Source organism: Pristiophorus japonicus, chromosome 21 (genome assembly GCF_044704955.1).
Source record: "Pristiophorus japonicus isolate sPriJap1 chromosome 21, sPriJap1.hap1, whole genome shotgun sequence".
Taxonomy (NCBI): domain Eukaryota; kingdom Metazoa; phylum Chordata; class Chondrichthyes; family Pristiophoridae; genus Pristiophorus; species Pristiophorus japonicus.
In genome coordinates this window covers 51,647,330-51,663,986 of record NC_091997.1, presented here as the reverse complement: position 1 = coordinate 51,663,986, position 16,657 = coordinate 51,647,330, and positions in this window count along the sequence as shown.

The following is a 16,657-nucleotide window of genomic DNA, read 5'->3' as shown; positions in this document are numbered from 1 at the left end:
CGCTCCATCTCGTGAACGTGTTTGCCCCTCAGCAAGCGCGCTTCTTCGAAGAAGTGTCCGCTGCTCTTGGCTCCGTCGACGTCGGCGACTGCATTGTCCTCGGGGGGGGATTTTAAACTGCACCCTCGAGGCGAGGGACCGCTCCGGTGCCCTGCAGAGCATGACGGCGATCGAGAAGTTGAGGGACCTGGTTGGGTCCTTCGACTTGGTGGACGTCTGGCGAAATCTCCACCCCGACTCCAGCGCCTTTACTTGGGTGAGGCCTGGAGTAGGATGGTCCAGAGTCGACCGCCTTTACGTGTCTCGGGCGTACGTTTCCTGCGTCCCGGCGGCCTCCATGCGGCCGGTGCCGTGTTCGGACCACCACCTGGTGTGGGCGGAGCTCGCTTCGCTCCGCGCGAGGACGGGGTCTGCGTACTGGCACTTTAACAACCGGCTGCTGGAGGACGTGCGGTTCCAGGACTCGTTCCGTCGATTCTGGTCCGACTGGAGAAGGAAGCAGGGGGGCTTCCCCTCCTTGAGGCTATTGTGGGACGTGGGCAAGGCTCACGTCCGTGTCTTCTGTCAATAGTAGGCGAGGGGGTCGACCAAGAGGGGAGATCCCGTCCGAACTGACCCCTGTCCGGACGGAATTCCTCATCGGTGCCAAACCCCGGAACCTCCCTCAGGAGCCAGCGCCTCACAACTTGAGCCGCCTCGGGGAAATCCCCTCCGTGCCTTTCAGTTCTGCGCGGAGGGGTTTCCTGTACGGGCTGCTCCTGCACACTCTCAACCTTGCCATCCTCGCCTGCCGTCCGGACACGCCATGGCGTACCATCTTGCCGTCCGGAGGAGGCGGGTGTCCCCAATGGAGTGCACTCTACCCGGGAGTCCTCCCAGTATTTATCGGGGACTTGGCCTGGAGGCTGGTGCACGGACCAGTCCCGTGCAATAAATTTTTAAGTTGGTTCACGGGCTCCCAGGCCGCCTGCAATTTCTGCGGTCTGGAGGAGTCAGTGTTCCATGTTTTTACTGAATGTGCGAGGTTGCAGCCACTGTTTTATTATTTAAAGGGGCTGCTCCTCAATTTCTGGTTGCACTTCAGTCCCACACTCCTGATCTTTGGGCACCCTGTGCGGAGGGGATTGGGTCGGTTGGAAGGCCCTCCTCGTAGGACTGCTCCTGGGCATGGCCAAGGGTGCCATCAGCCGGTCCAGGCAGCAGGCGGTCGAGGGGGTCTTTCAGCCTGCCTCTCTTCCGCGCCTTCATCCGGGCCAGGGTGTCCTTGGAGATGGATCACGCGGTGTCCACCGCTACGCTCGCGACCTTCCGCGAGAGGTGGGCGTCGGAGGGACTGGAGTGCATCATCACCCCCGGCAACCAAATTTTAGTTTGTTTTTATATGTTTTAAAGTTTAAATTGTTTTAACTGCCCGTTTTAGTACCCCCCTCCCCTTTTATAGGGGGCACTTATAAAATGTATGATTTTAGTGCCCAAAAAAACAAAAAAGCCCCCCAAAACAAAAAAAAAGGAAAAAAAGGCCTTGAAAAATATTTGGAGTATCCCCCAGATTGAAGGGCACTTCATTTAACTGTTTATTTATTTTCCAGCAAGAGAGTTGAAGACCTGTTGCAGGCCTGGCCTGCTCATTTGGAGCTTGTGGAGAGAGGAGCTCCCTGTATCTGCTCCTGCCTGAGCCCTTTGGAACACCCTGAAAAAACACCAAGAAGAGGAGGAAGGGGCCTACTGCATCTCAATATCCAGAAGGAGAGGAGGAGAGCAGAAACTACAACAACTTTACTGCTGCAGAGTTGGAGAGAGGGGGGAAATAACAACATCATCCAGTGTGGAAGGAGGGAGAGCTATCCGCATTCTACAGGTGGGTGTGATTTGGTGCACTCTCTGAAAAGACTTGGTTTTATCGGTGGGGGAGAAAGAAGATTAAATAGAGAGCCGGAACATCACGGGGGGTGTGTGTGTGTGGCGGTCTTGCCCACAACTAAGCCCCACACACCACTGAAGCACCCCTCCCTCATTGCCTGGCCTGCATTAGCTGGAGCTGCCTGGGTGAAGACCCCATTATTAACATCGTTGGGAGTGCTGTGCCTGGGTAGCTGCAGCTATCCTGGGTGAAGACATCTTCTCCCCCCACCCGAAGACCATCCAATAAGACTGTGTTCTTGTACCATCCGGGGAGTACACCCCAGCAACACCCAACCAGCACAGTGAGGGGAGACCTGCCCTCTGTATCAGAGCCCCTTTCCTCCTCATTAAAAACAATTATAAATTTATTCAGACAACTGAGCAGAGGGAGAAAGGTCCCTCCACAAATTGTTAATGAGGCACACCTCTCCCCAAGTTGAGAGCTCCCTCTGCCTGTGACTTTGGGGTTGGTGTAGCCCTTAAAAGGGACCCCATAATGGCGACCCCATCTACGCCAGTGACGGTCAGCTAGGACATATGCGCAGGCGGCGTCTGCATCAACGGCAGTAGAGAGGCACGGCGTCGATTTAATAATTTTTCGCTCCTACGGAGGGGAAATATGCAGTGTGCTTCCTGCAAGAAACCCACACCGTTCTGGGAGACGAGGCCACGTGGCCCTGGAATAGCAAGTAGAGGTCCACATGAGCTACCTCACTGCCACTTCTTGTGGGGCAACTATCTTGTGTAAAAGGTTAATAGCGTTGCTGGTTCAACAGTCACAAAGACCAATCTTGTTGATGGCTTTACTTCCCTGACCATTATAATTGTGCCCATTGGTTAATGCTTTCTGTCTGTAAGACACAAAGACACAATGACCCAGCCCAGTCTTGTTGCTGGCTTTACACAAAGATCCTGTGGCCCCGAAATTTCCCCCCACTCGAAACACTGGGCACGCATCACATTTTGCCGTCCCCGACCGCCGCGATGGATGGGATGGTGTTGAGGGAAATTCTGCTTTTTCGGGCCCAAAGTGGAGCGGGCCGGTGGGTACCGGTGTAACCGGCGGGTTTCAGTGGTGTTGCATCTCACTGGCCATTGGTCGGTGAAATTCCACTCCGAAACAATCGATGGGAACGATGCAGCTGCTCCCGGGCCGTGTCAAAGGGCAGGTTTGGCAGCTGGGTCGGGACTTGGGGCTGACTTGCTGGAGAGGAGATGGCTGCAAGGGGGACGTTTCACCAGGGCCAGCCGCTTCAGCGATGCCGAGCTGGAAACACTCCTGGAAACTGTGGAGGGAAGGAGGCCGCTAATCATCCCTGAAAATGGTGGCAGACCAAGTCGGAACGTCTTTGCTAATCCCTGGAGGGAGATTGCGGAGGTGGTTTCAGGCACCTCTACCCAATGCAGGAAAAGGCTAACGGACCTTATTCCAGTGATGAAAGTGAGTACATGGTCTCCTACCTCCTCACATTACATCTGCCACACTCTCCTTCACCTTAACCTTGCTCACCAACACTACATAGTAGCTGCAGTAGCTGTTGATTGGTTGCGGAGGCCTGTATGTGTACACTCACAATGGAGGGTCCCTTGCATCGGAGATTCACAGCGGCATGTAACCGAGCCAGACTTGCACTCATTGCCGAAGCCACTGGAAACTGCCACTTACCCACCCTTCCTTGCTTTGCAGGTCTAGGTGGCACACAACCATGCCGACCAACAAACCGATGGTGGGGGCGGCTCCCAAAATGTGCAGCTGCCTGACATGTAGGAGAGGGTGCAGCGGCTAGTGGGCGGGCACGTAGGGGTCCCTGTGGCTGTTGGTTGCTCCGATGGTGCTGGGGGCAGTATGGGTAAACAAAAGCTTTTGTGCAATGCCATCTCTCCCTGACAATGCAATGACCCACCTCACTATTGCTCAGGTCTCTGTGCAAGCTGCTTGCTGCATGGTGCTACGCAGCAGCCCACCCTCACCGCAACTTCTCCCATTTATGCTTGCAGATGACACCGAGTCACAGCCCGAGCGACAGAGACCCTTGACACGAAGGCAGCCAGTCAGGAGCAGAGACTTGATGCCCTGGATGATGTTGGTGGGATGTCGGATGAGGGAGATGGAGAGGGGGAGAGCTCTGCCAGCAACACCGCTTCATACAGTGCCACACACCAGCTCAGATACTGGGAGTCCGTTGTCGGGTACTTGATTTAGCTCAGGGGTCTGCACTGGATGAAGCACCAGGGCCTAGCGGGCTGGAGCATGGTGAAGGGCAATGAGAACCTCGGGTGCCATCTCTCCGGGGGGCGAGGGTGCAGCCAAGTCCTGCTGAAGAGGACTCAGACCAGCCCATCGATGTTGGGGCTTATGAACAAAGGGTGGAGGTCATGCAATCCTGAGCTCTTGGCGGCAATGCAAGGGGTGCCCGAGAGGCTGTCGCAAGTGATGAGGAGCGTGGAGGAGTCTGCCTCCCACATTGTGGACAGCTCTGTGCACACCATGGGGACCTTCATTGTCAGTGTGCAGCTGACAGTGGAATCCCAGAGTGATGGATCCAGCTACGATCACACGTCTCTTGGCCGAGCTAACAGCTGCCATTGCAACACAGGCGCGAGGGAATGAGCGTAGCTGTGCTTCTTGGACAGGATGGTCACTGCCCTGGAAGCTCAGAATGCTCCCATGCACTCTGGGCAACAGGTCACGGAGCGTCTGACTGCTGTCTCTGAAGGTTCCCAGAGTGTGACTGCTCTCATGTAGAATTTACCAATATCTCACAAAGATTCCAGGTACCTTTCCCCTGCAGAGGAGAAGAATCCCTTTCTGGGCTTTTAAAATGAGTTTAAAAGGGTCAGACGCAGCCTGCGGGGGATAAAAGGGGATGCATTCATGGAGGACACCCCCCCCCCCCCCCCCCTAGTGTTTGGACTCATAGGAAAGGGAATTCAAAATGGACCTAAATTACAGAAGCTTGAGATCCCCTAAACATCTATGGGAAGGAGTATATCAATTTTAAGATTCTACAACATTTTGGCTGCGAAAAAAAGTGTTACCAAATACAGGAGGTGGGGCCAACCTCTGAAACAAATTTGTGTATTAAGGATCCCAGGCTATTCATCCTCTGAGATAATCAAATTACCCAATCAAGCACAATGGAAATCATGGTCAAGAAACTGGACAATCCTAAAACAATGCAAAACCAGTGATAGCACATTCTCACACCCTAATCGAGTTACTGCTGACAAAGGAGACATTTGAAAATCAATCAACAGAACAGTTTAAACAGAGCCCGAGAGATTTGATTGGAGATAACGGAGCCTTTTTTGGGATATATCTTTCCCCCAGTTTTACAAGGAAAGACGAAGGAGAACACAGACTGGGACACAGACACAGACACAGACACAGACACAGACACAGACACAGACACAGACACAGACACAGACAGCCTGCTTCCTCTACAGTGAAGAAATGGAATAGTGAAGGAAACTACCAGAACTCATCAGGAACTGACCGAGCACGAGGCCCACGAAACGGAAGGTTGTCGGCAACCAAATTGACAACCATCTACAATCTACTTCTGAACGACCCAACGGGGGAGAAATTACCAAAAGGGACGAACAAACTATTCCTAACCAAAGTGGGCACTTACCCCATACATCCAAAACGCAACTTAGCGCATCAACGGACGCACCCCAACCGAAGACTACGCAGTCCTCCTCCGTCCGGGGTGCGGCTCGCCTAGAAGGCCAAGTGCAGCGAACCCCGAAACTGTGATTCACCGGCAACTGTCTAAAGGGATTGGTGAGCATAGCCCTGAACCCCCAGAGCTATAACTTAGTTAGTTAGGGGAATTGGGAGGGGGGAGGCTGGGATAACTTGTGTTAATGTATCTGCATTTTCCTCTTTTTCCCATTTAGAGTTTAAGCTGTATTCTTTTCCCCACAGGCTGTAATTTGACATTTTATTCAATGTGTTGTGCCCCTCAGTGTGTACTGGTCTGTGTGTGTTATTAAAGGTGTGCCTTTTACTTCTTTTTAAATACAATAAAGCCATACCTGCTTCCTACCTTGGAATTATGAAGGGACTGAGATAGACTTGGACAGACAATCGGTTTCAGTGTCTCGAACCAAGGATGTGGGAACTATTCGGAACTGCTCATATAAGGTCAGAAGGGAAAGCTGACCCTCTGCAAACCACCCCTTACACATGGCGACCCAGATGGGACACTGGTACAAGGGACGTGATAAGAGAAAGACTGGTTTCAGGAAAAGAAGAAAAATGGAAGAGGGGATTTCCTCGTATGTGTTTAAGAGGGTAAATGTGGCTAAGGAGTGGGTACTCAATTTATTGTATGCTGAGCGTCCAGAAGATGCAGCAGCTCAATGGACCGAGAGCAAGGACCATAAAAGGTCGATAGAGAAGGCCATTTGGCTAATTTGCCTTCAGCAACAGATCCGGCTTCTAGATGAGGAGAATGAAAAATTAAAGGGAGTATTGAGACAGGCAGAAGAGGTGTCCAGCGCAAGGGCCACAGTCGGGGAAAGGCTGTGGACAGAGGTGGGACAGTTAAAAGGAAAGTAGAGAGCTCACTAAAGAAAGGCATAAAACCCAATTGGACCTTTTACAGTGTCAGATTATTGAAGCCAAGAATAGCGAACTGGCATTGTGGGAAGAGAATTCCTGCCTCGCCAAGCAAGTTAGAGTACGGGGAGAAGGTGGGAGACATTCAGGTAGCCTATAAAGGTAGCCAGTACCAGAGAATTTGAGGCAGGAGACCACGGCCCCTGACAGCAGCAGATCCAAAGCTTGAACCTTGCTCTATCCCGGGCAAAAGGCATGGTGTGCCTGTTAAACCCGGGTTTAGCCCAGGAACACCTGATTGGGCAAGGAGAAACCCTTCAGTCACCACCTGCAGCTCCCAGGAATTGCCCGGGGCAGCAGGGTGTCAGCCAGAGTGCAGGGCAGGCAAGGATTGCGAACTACCAACACCGGCAGCCCTGAGTTTTAACTCGGCTTGGCAGCAGGGGGAAGAGGGTGAGCCAATACAAGGGCCGGAACCAGGGCCAATGCACCCGGTCCAGCAGAAGTTTGGCCCGCCTGATGCCAATGGGGCAGCAGGACCCCTAGAAAGCAACTTCGTAGTCCCCCACGACACCCAAAAACTGAGGGCTATGATAGGCCACCTAGGTAAGCTCACCCAACAGGGGGATCCCTCAGTACACTTCCTGGAAGTGGAACACACAGGGGATATTAACGGGTGCGATGATTCAGAGCAGGCTAAGCTGTTGCTCTTCTCGCTTGACACCAAGCTGTTCCATTCCCTATCTGCAGACAGCAGAAAGGGGCAAAACACGTACGCTACGGTTAAGGAGGAGGTTCTAGAGTACATGGGTATGAACGACAGGAGTCCTTTCTCCCGAGTGGAGAAAACAGTGCAGCTCGATGGGGAGACTCCACAGACTTTCGCCGACAGGTTGTGGCCGGTCTACGAAAGGGCCTGTAGTGGGGTTCTTGACCGGGCCCACCTGAACCCTAACAAGCTGGCTCACTGGCTCTGCAGCCTGGTGGCAAACAGCTTACCTGGAGTAAACGCAAAAGGCCACGTCTAGTTCGATCCCAGAACCACCGAGGAGACAGTGGTCAGACAGTTGACACTGCCTTACCAGAACAGTAGAGGGACAGAGGAGCCCTCCTCTAAAGGGAGGGTCCATGAGATTAAACCCAGCCAAGGCAAGAGAGTGTGGCATCAGGAAGGTGTGAACCCTCCCCACAAAGGGGGAGAGTGTTTTGGTTGTGGGAAAAGTGGCCACTGGAGGAGGACTGTAGGAACCCATGGAAAGAGACTAAGAGAAAGGCCCCTTCAGCCCCAGTCCCTAAGGCCTGGGCAGGAACACCCGACTCATATGAAACACTCGTAGCCGCCATACCGACACTCAAACGGACAGGGAGCAGTAGCTATTGCAACTGGTGCAGTAGCCGGTACGGTAAAACCCTCTGCTCCAACCCACCCAGATGCATGACTAGAGCCAGCGCAGCCTGTGTACCTGTGTTCCCTCGAGTACGATGCCTGGAAGAGACCGTGCGTTACGATGGAGGTGGAGAAAATGAAAGGGACCTACCTGCTAGATACTGGTGCTTCCAGCACCCTTGTATATGCAGATAACCCAGCTACCTCACCTCTATCGAACGGGGTCAAGTACAGTCTCGTGGAGTTCACAGGCAATGAGCAAACTGGTTCGTTTTCCATCCCGCTCACCATTCAGTTAGGGACACTCAAAACCAAATGGAAGTGTGTCCTGATAAAATGGGAGTAGAAGGGAAAAGCGATCCTGGGGGCTGATTTTATCATTGGCCACCAGATCCTAGTGGATCTCCGGAACCGCTGTCTATGGGGAGCCAGAGCGAGTGACAGGGAAGGTGATGTGGCAGTGATCCCAGAAAAAGGGGCCAAGGGAACATTGTGTACCGTGAAGCCAAAGGAGGGTTACGACTTGGAATTACTGGTCAGTAACACCCCAGTGGAGTACCAGGCATATGTACGGGCACACCTTGCAGCATTTGCCACCCACAAACATGACTGTGGCAGGGTAACGGGGGTGGAAGTTAGTATAGAAGGGGACCCCATGACCCGACCACAAAAGCAATATAACTTCCCCAGGGAGGCAGAAACAGACCTGACAACGGCGCTGGGATCACTGGTAGAGCAAGGGGTGTTAAGACCGATAGCAATCTATGTGAACTCTCTACTGTGGCCAGTTAAGAAACCGGACAACTCATGGAGGGCCACCGTGGACTATCGAGTACAAAATAAGAATATCCCTGCCTGTGTAGCCGTAGCGGATCTCATAGGGAATATTCCAAATCTGCGACCACTTTCACAGTGCTGGACATTTCAAATGGGTTCTGGTCCATTCCTTTAAAACGGGAGGACCAGTACAAGTTCGCCTTTACCTTTAAGGGCCAACAATACACATGGAACTGTCTTCCCCAAGGCTTCCACAATGGTCCTAGCATTTTTCACCAATGTATGGCGAACTGTTAAGGGCTTCAGCAGACCCCAGCAGTTGGTGCACTATGTGGATGACCTGCTCCTGTTCTAATCATGGCCTACCATTATTTTCATCGAGCTGACCAATCCAGGATAGAGGCGTCACCAGGAAGACCAACTAGCATCTCAGGTAATCAGGAATCGCCCAGCCAGTTGTGTGTATTATTCGGGGTATAAAGATCCTGAACTTTGCGGAATTCAGGGGCTTACTTTTCCTCTACCATCAGGAACGGGGTTCCCCGCATGGCTACACGTCCGTCAGCGCTCCAGGAACGCCGCACCACCTGAACGTAACTCGAAGGCCTCATCGCAGGCCTCTGTTCGGCATGGTTCTGTCTTTACAGTCGAACGGACCCGAGGCCACGTGAATCAACGACAAGGGCTGGCTCTGGAAATCTCCAGTACCGCCAGCGTGTTTAATTGCTGAGGAACTGCAAGTGTGCGTGCGCGTGTGTCTTCCAAGTGTGGGTTCTGGCCAAATCGGGAGAGGGGTTAAGTTCAAAGTGTTTCTATTATCTAGGCTTAGATTCTGGGAAAGGGGTTGGTTCGGTGTAACCGACTAGGTGGGTATTTAGTCTGAGGTTTTAAGCTAGTGTCCATAGTCACCACCTATTCAAGCCGTAAGCGAGAGGAGTAGGGGTTGTCCTTTTGAGAGTATAATAAAAGGAATCGATCTTTGACCAACCTGAACCGTTTTGTGACCGCGTCAATTTTAATCTATCCACAGTAACTCCTTGGGTCCGAACTTGGGGGTTGTGGGGCTTGTGGTTGGTGGTATAATTCGGAGGCCTAACCGAGCAGCATCCGCTCACGGCCAAGTTACACAGTAATCCCGCTGGGGACGCTGCCCATCGGGCATGAGAGAAGGCCTATCTGACCTCGGTCTCTCTCTCTGTGGGATTACTCGCTAATCGACGGGCTCAGCAGCAACTATTGACAAAACCTCCAGCCGTACAAAGAGAAACAACCCGAAACGGGGAGTTTTAAAGCACGGCTCAACTCGAGAGTCAGAGAGACACGGGGCACAGCAAACGCTGACCGTTTCTCCATCATTACCACAATCCTGCCCGTTGATTTCCAGCATTAAGGTAAGGCAACCAGGCTGTGATGAGGTCTGGTGCTAAGTTTTCCCAGTGGACCTTGTACTGGCATCGGCGGGCAGGTGTTGTTCGAAGGCATTAGTTCTGACTCCTACCACGTTACGGATGATTGGGAGGAGGCCAGTAAAGCAGTAATTGGCCAGGTTAGATTTATGAATGGGGTATATCTAGGTGACCCTCTATACTGTGATGTCGATGCCCTGTATAGCTGTATTAGGACAGCTTGGCCAAGGGAGCATCTACCTCTGGTGCACAGGTCATCAGCTGGGCTGTTGCCAGGGCCAATGGCCTTCGTTGGATCCGGCACATCCAGATCCTTCCTAATGAAAGGTGTGGTGAACCAAATAGGCTGGATACTGGTATCTATAATGGTGGGGACCTCTGGAAAACACTTTCACAACACTTCAACCATAGTCTCCTGTACTCCACATGCAGGGCTCAACCATGTTTCAGGACGGGGGAGGTTCATGGAGCCTCCTACACCCACTACCTGCTTGGCCACCTTTCTTGACTGAAGTGGTGCCACAGAGCTTTGCTCTGATCCATTGGTGGGTGGAGGGTTCACTCACTGGCCTGCTGCATGTGACTGGGGCAAGACACTATCTTGTGTATCTGTAAAGCATGCACTCCCATGTTCTGCCACCAGGAAGCTCCTGCCTTGGGAGCACTGTGTTTAAGCCAGCCCCTCTGGAGTGTCTTCTTTAAGACTGAGGTCACTATTACGTTATCCTCCCTGTGTGCAGCCTCATCTGTTAGGAACACAATAACTGGTGACGAGAATACAAATCCAACGCAAAGATACATAAAACTGTGGGCATCCTGGAGAAGTTCTCGGAGGGTGAGGACTGGGAAGCCTATGTCGAACGACTAGACCAGTACTTTGTAGCCAACGAGCTGGACGGAGAAGGAAGCGGTCCTCCTCACAGTCTGCGGGGCACCAACCTACAGCCTCATGAAGAATCTTCTGGCTCTGGTGAAACCCACAGATAAGTCATATGAGGAGCTGTGTACACTGGTTCTGGAGCATCTTAACCCGAGGGAGAGCGTGCTGATGGCGAGGTATCGGTTCTACATGTGCCAACGATCTAAAGGTCAGGAAGTGGCGAGCTATGTCGCTGAGCTAAGGCGACTTGCACGACAATGTGAGTTTGATGGCTACCTGGAGCAAATGCTCAGAGACCTTTTTGTACTGGGCATTGGCCACGAGAACATCCTACGAAAACTTTTGACTGTTGAGACACCGACCCTCAGTGAGGCCATTGCAATAGCACAGGCGTTTGTGTCTTCCAGTGATAACACCAAACAAATCTCTCAGCACACAAGTGCTCGCAATGTTCATAAATTAACTGGAACAGTGTTTGCGAGCAGAAATGTGCAGGGCAGAATCCACGAGTCTGCAACTTCCAGCGGGCCTCAGGTGACCCAGATGACTCTCATGCAAGGCAATTCACACCTTGTTGGCGTTGTGGAGGCTTCCATTCAGCCTGTTCATACCGCTTCAAAGGATATGTTTGCAAGAGCTGTGGAACAATAGGGCATCTCCAATGAGCTTGTAAACAAGCTGCAAGCTCTGCAAAACCTGCTAACCACCACATGGCAGAGGAAGATCGGTCTATGGTGGATCAAAGCAATTTCAAGCCTCAGAGAAGAGGCAGACGCTGAAGTACAGGGGGTGCACACATTTTAGATGAAATGTCCACCTATAATGCTAAACGTAAAATTGAATGGCTTACCCATAGCCATGGAACTGCACACTGGCACTAGCTAATCCATCATGAGTTAAAAGATGTTTGAGAGACTGTGGTGCAACAAGGCATTCAGACCAGCCCTGAGCCCCATCCACACGAAACTGAGAACGTACACCAAAGAGCTTATCACTGTCCTGGGCAGCGCCATGGTCAAGGTCACCTACGAGGGCACGTGGACGAACTGCCACTCTGCATTGTCCCAGGCGATGGCCCCACACTGCTTGGATGGAGCTGGCTGGGCAAAATCCGCAGGAACTGGGATGACATCTGAGCACTATCACATGTCGATGAGGCCTCATGTACCCAGGTTCTCAACAAATTTCCTTCCCTTTTTGAGCCAGACATTGGAAACTTTTCCGGGGCGAAGTTACGGATCCACTTGGTCCCAGAGGCAGGACTCATTCACCACAAGGCACGAGCGGTACCTCACATGATGAGGGAGAGTGTGGAAATCGAGTTGGACAGGTTGCAATGCGAGGGCATCATCTCCCCAGTGGAATTCAGAGAGTGAGCCAGCCCGATTGTTCCGTTCTCAAAAGTGATTTCACGATCTGGATTTGCGGCGATTAGAAAGTAACTATTAATCGTTTCTCGCTACAGGACCAATACCCGCTACCTAAGGCAGATGACCCATTTGCGACGCTGGCAGGAGGCAAGACATTCACCAAGCTCAACCTGACTTCGGCCGACATGATGCAGGAACTGGAGGAGTCTTCGAAGGTCCTCACCTGCATCAACACGCACAACAGATGCCCGTTTGGAATTCGGTCGGCTGCAGCGATCTTCCACAGAAACTCAAGTCGGTACCACACACGGTGGTCTTTCATGACGACATATTGGTCATGGGTCAGGACAACGCCGAGCACCTACAAAACCTGGAGGAGGTCCTCCAGGGAGAGGATCGCGTAGTGTTGCGTCTGAAGAGGTCGAAATGCGTCTTCATGTCAACAGAAGGGGAGTTTTTGGGGAGAAAGATCGCGGCGTGCGGCATTCGGCCCACAGACGCCAAGACAGAGGCTATCAGGAACACGCCCAGGCCACAGAACATCACGGAGCTGTGGTCATTCCTGGAACTCAACTATTTTGGTAACTTCCTACCGGGGTTAAGCACCTTTTTAGAGCCCCTACATGTGTTATTGAGCAAAGGTGAGAACTGGGTATGGGGAAAAAAAAAACAAGTAATTGCTTTTGAGAAAGCCAGAAACATTTTATGCTCCAACAAGCTGCTTGTATTGTATAACCTGTGTGAAAGACTTGTGCTAGCATGTGACGCGTCGTCGTACGGAGTCGGGTGTGTATTACAACAAGCTAACATTGCGGGAAAGTTGCAACCTGTCGCCTATCCTTCCAGGAGCTTGTCTAAGGCCGAGAGGGCCTAAAGCATGATTGAGAAAGAGGCATTAGCGTGTGTGTTCGGGGTAAATAAAATGCATCAGTACCTGTTTGGCCTCAAATTTGAGCTGGAAACCGATCACAAGCCCCTCACATCCCTGTTCGCTGAAAACAAGGGGATAAATACTAATGCCTCAGCCCGCATACTGTTAGCGTGAATGTTTTCTCAGAAGAATCACTCAACACTCAGTCGGTTCCAACGCCAATGCGGCCTTTGTTAACGCTCAGCGGGGAGGAAGTTTCAGGACTGTATCCAGGCTTCTCTCCACAGAACAAAGGGTTACATGGATTTTTATATGTTTCACAACAGTTTTTACTACAGTTACTCGCCCATCACAGCTGGACATAATCCAATCAAAATGATTATCGATTACATATAGGTTCTTTTAACCCAATAGAATTCCCCTGGTGCCTCAGGAACTACATGTTCAGTTATTGTCAGCTCGGGCTGATTGATGACCTTGTTACAGGAGATAGGTTCTCTATCTCTTTCTTCGTGGGGAAATAATTGGTTTATTATTCTGATCCTGCATCCAAGGCATTCCGATAGTGGGCCTCACAGGGTCATTGCTCAGTCATTGCTTAGTCAATAGTTCACAGCTTGACTACCTGATTTCCCATCATGCCTGGGCAGCCATTTTGTGTGTGGCCACTTTAAACTTATATATGAGTTTAGATATATTTAGCAGGTGCCTAATGCCTCGTGTTTGATATATTCTGCAGGTGCCTACCTCCTACAACAATACAAAAGGTGGTCACTCGCGCTATCAGCGTATAACTACACCATCCGCCACAGGCCAGGCACCGAGAACTGTGCGGATGTTCTCAGTCGGCTACCATTGCCCACCACGGGGGTGGAAATGGCGCAGCCTGCAAACTTGTTGATGGTGATGGAAGCGTTTGAAAATGATAAATCACCTGTCACGGGCCGCCAGATTAGGACTTGGACCAGCCAAGATCCTCTGCTGTCCCTCGTAAAATAAAAAAAGTGTACTGCATGGGAGCTGGGCCAGCATCCCCGTTGAAATGCAAGAGCCAATATCAAGCCGTTGCAGCGGCGAAAGGATGAGCTGTCCATTCAGGTAGACTGCCTGTTGTGGGGTAACTGTGTAGTGCTATCAAAAATGGGAGAAGTTTATCTCGGATCTCCACAGCACACACCCAGATATAGTCATGATGAAAGCGATAGCCAGATCCCACGTGTGGTGGCCCGGTATCGACTCTGACTTAGAGTCCTGTGCGTGGCAATGCAGCGTGTGCGCTCAGTTGAGCAACGCACCCAGAGAGAGGCATCACTGAGTTTGTGGTCCTGGCTCTCCAGACCATGGTCAAGGATCCATATCAACTATGCGGACCTGTTTCTCGGTAAAATGTTCCTGGTGGTGGTGGTGGTGCTTTTTCAAAATGGATTGAATGTGAAATAATGTCGGGAAGCACCACCACCTCCACCATTGAAAGCCTGAGGGCCATGTTTGCCACCCACGGCCTGCCTAGCATACTGGTCAGTGACAAAGGGCCATGTTTCACCAGTGCCAAATTTAAAGAATTCATGACCCGCAATGGAATCAAACATGTCACCTCAGCCCTGTTTAAACCAGCCTCCAATGTAGGCTGAGCGGGCAGTACAAACTAACAGAACCTTAAACGAGTCACAGAAGGCTCACTCCAAATCCGCCTGTCCCGAATACTGCTCAGCTATCGCACAAGACCCCACTCGCTCACATGGGTGCCCCCGGCTGAGCTACTCATGAAAAGGACACTTAAAACCAGACTCTCGTTGGTTTACCCCAACCTGCATGATCAGGTAGAGAGCAGGCAGCAGCAACAAAATGTAAACAATGGTCACGCCACTGTGTTACGGGAAATTGATCTGAATGACCCTGTGTATGTGCTAAAATGGACATGGTCCCAAGTGGATCGCGGGCACGGTGATAGCTCAAGAAGGGAAGAGGGTGTTTGTAGTCAAACGAAACAATGGACAAATTTACAGAAAGCACCTGGACCATACGAGGCTGCGGTTCACAGACTGCCCTGAACAACCCACAACACACACTCAAAGGATCAACACCATGCCGGACCAGGAAATCAAACCCATCACGCCCAACAGCCCAGGCTCACCTAGCAGCCCTGCAGGACCAACACGCCAGCCCAGCGAGGGCACAGCCAACACACCAGAACAGACATTTGTACCGAGACGGTCCACCAGGGAAAGAAAGGCTCCCGACCGCCTCACCTTGTAAATAGTTTTCACTTTGACTTGGCAGGGGGGTGGGGAGGAAGTGATGTGTATCTGTAAAGCATGCACTCCCATGTTTCGCCACCAGGGAGCTCATCCCTGAAGTCCCAAGGGATCCCAGCATACCTTGGGAGTACTGTATATAAGTCGGCCCCCCCAAAGGCCTGTTCCTCACTCTGGAGTGTTTTAATAAAGACTGAGGTCACTGTTACTTTAAACTCCGTGTGCGCAGTCTCATCTGTGTTAAGAACACAGTACTATCCATTGCTGGTGGGAGAGTTCCCTCACTGTGGCCTGCTGTGAGAGACTGGGGCAAGACATTAAATGATCCTCTTGGTTGAGATTCACCCTCCCCTCGGACCAGAACCATACGTTGATGAAATTGGAAGGAACTGATGGGGCCGGACAGTGTGTGGTGTTCACAGAGCCGACAGTCAGCAAACTTGGGGAAAAGCAGACGAGTGCAGCTTTTAGACATGGAGTCAACAACCCTGTGGAAATGCATTTTTATCTAAGCTGTACCACACTGTATTTTTGTGCCCCTTTAATATAAAAAAAAATGGAGTCCTGGTCTGTTCAGAAATTTCTGCAACAAGCAGTCGGTTTGCATCAACAGCTAAACCTGGCTTGAAATGGCTGATGCCTCCTATCTGTCTGGTGGCTAAGTCCTGCTAAGTCCTGCTGAGACAAGTACCACCCCCATGGTGCTCTCCTCTTGTCGAAACGACACCAGTTCCACTCCAACCCACCCTTTTTGAATACTCAAACCACCAGCCATTATCTCTACTCGAGACCTCATCCATTTGATGCAAAAAGATAACTGACCAGGACACTGGACAATCCTGACAATGCAATGCAGGTAATAGCTCATTACCACACTCTCATCGAGTGATGGCTGACTGGCCAACTAATAACCCTGACAAAAGGAAATATCTGGAAGCCATGTCAGGACAAGGATGTAGTAATTAACTCTTTATCTGTATTCACTGACTGCGAGACAGAGTCACTACACAGGGAGAGGCCACAACTTGGTTTTACTGTATAAATATCTCGTGAAATTGTACCATTTCGGGGAGGGGGGGGGGGAATCTCCATGTAGCCATTGACTGGGTGAGACCTTTCCTCTTGCTGCAAGTAAATTGAAGAAACTTCTGCCGGAGCTGAAGATGTCTGAGTAGTTTATCGGGAGTTGAGATTTCGACAGCCCAAAGGGTGGAAAAGACAAGCCTAAAGCTGCCAAACGAT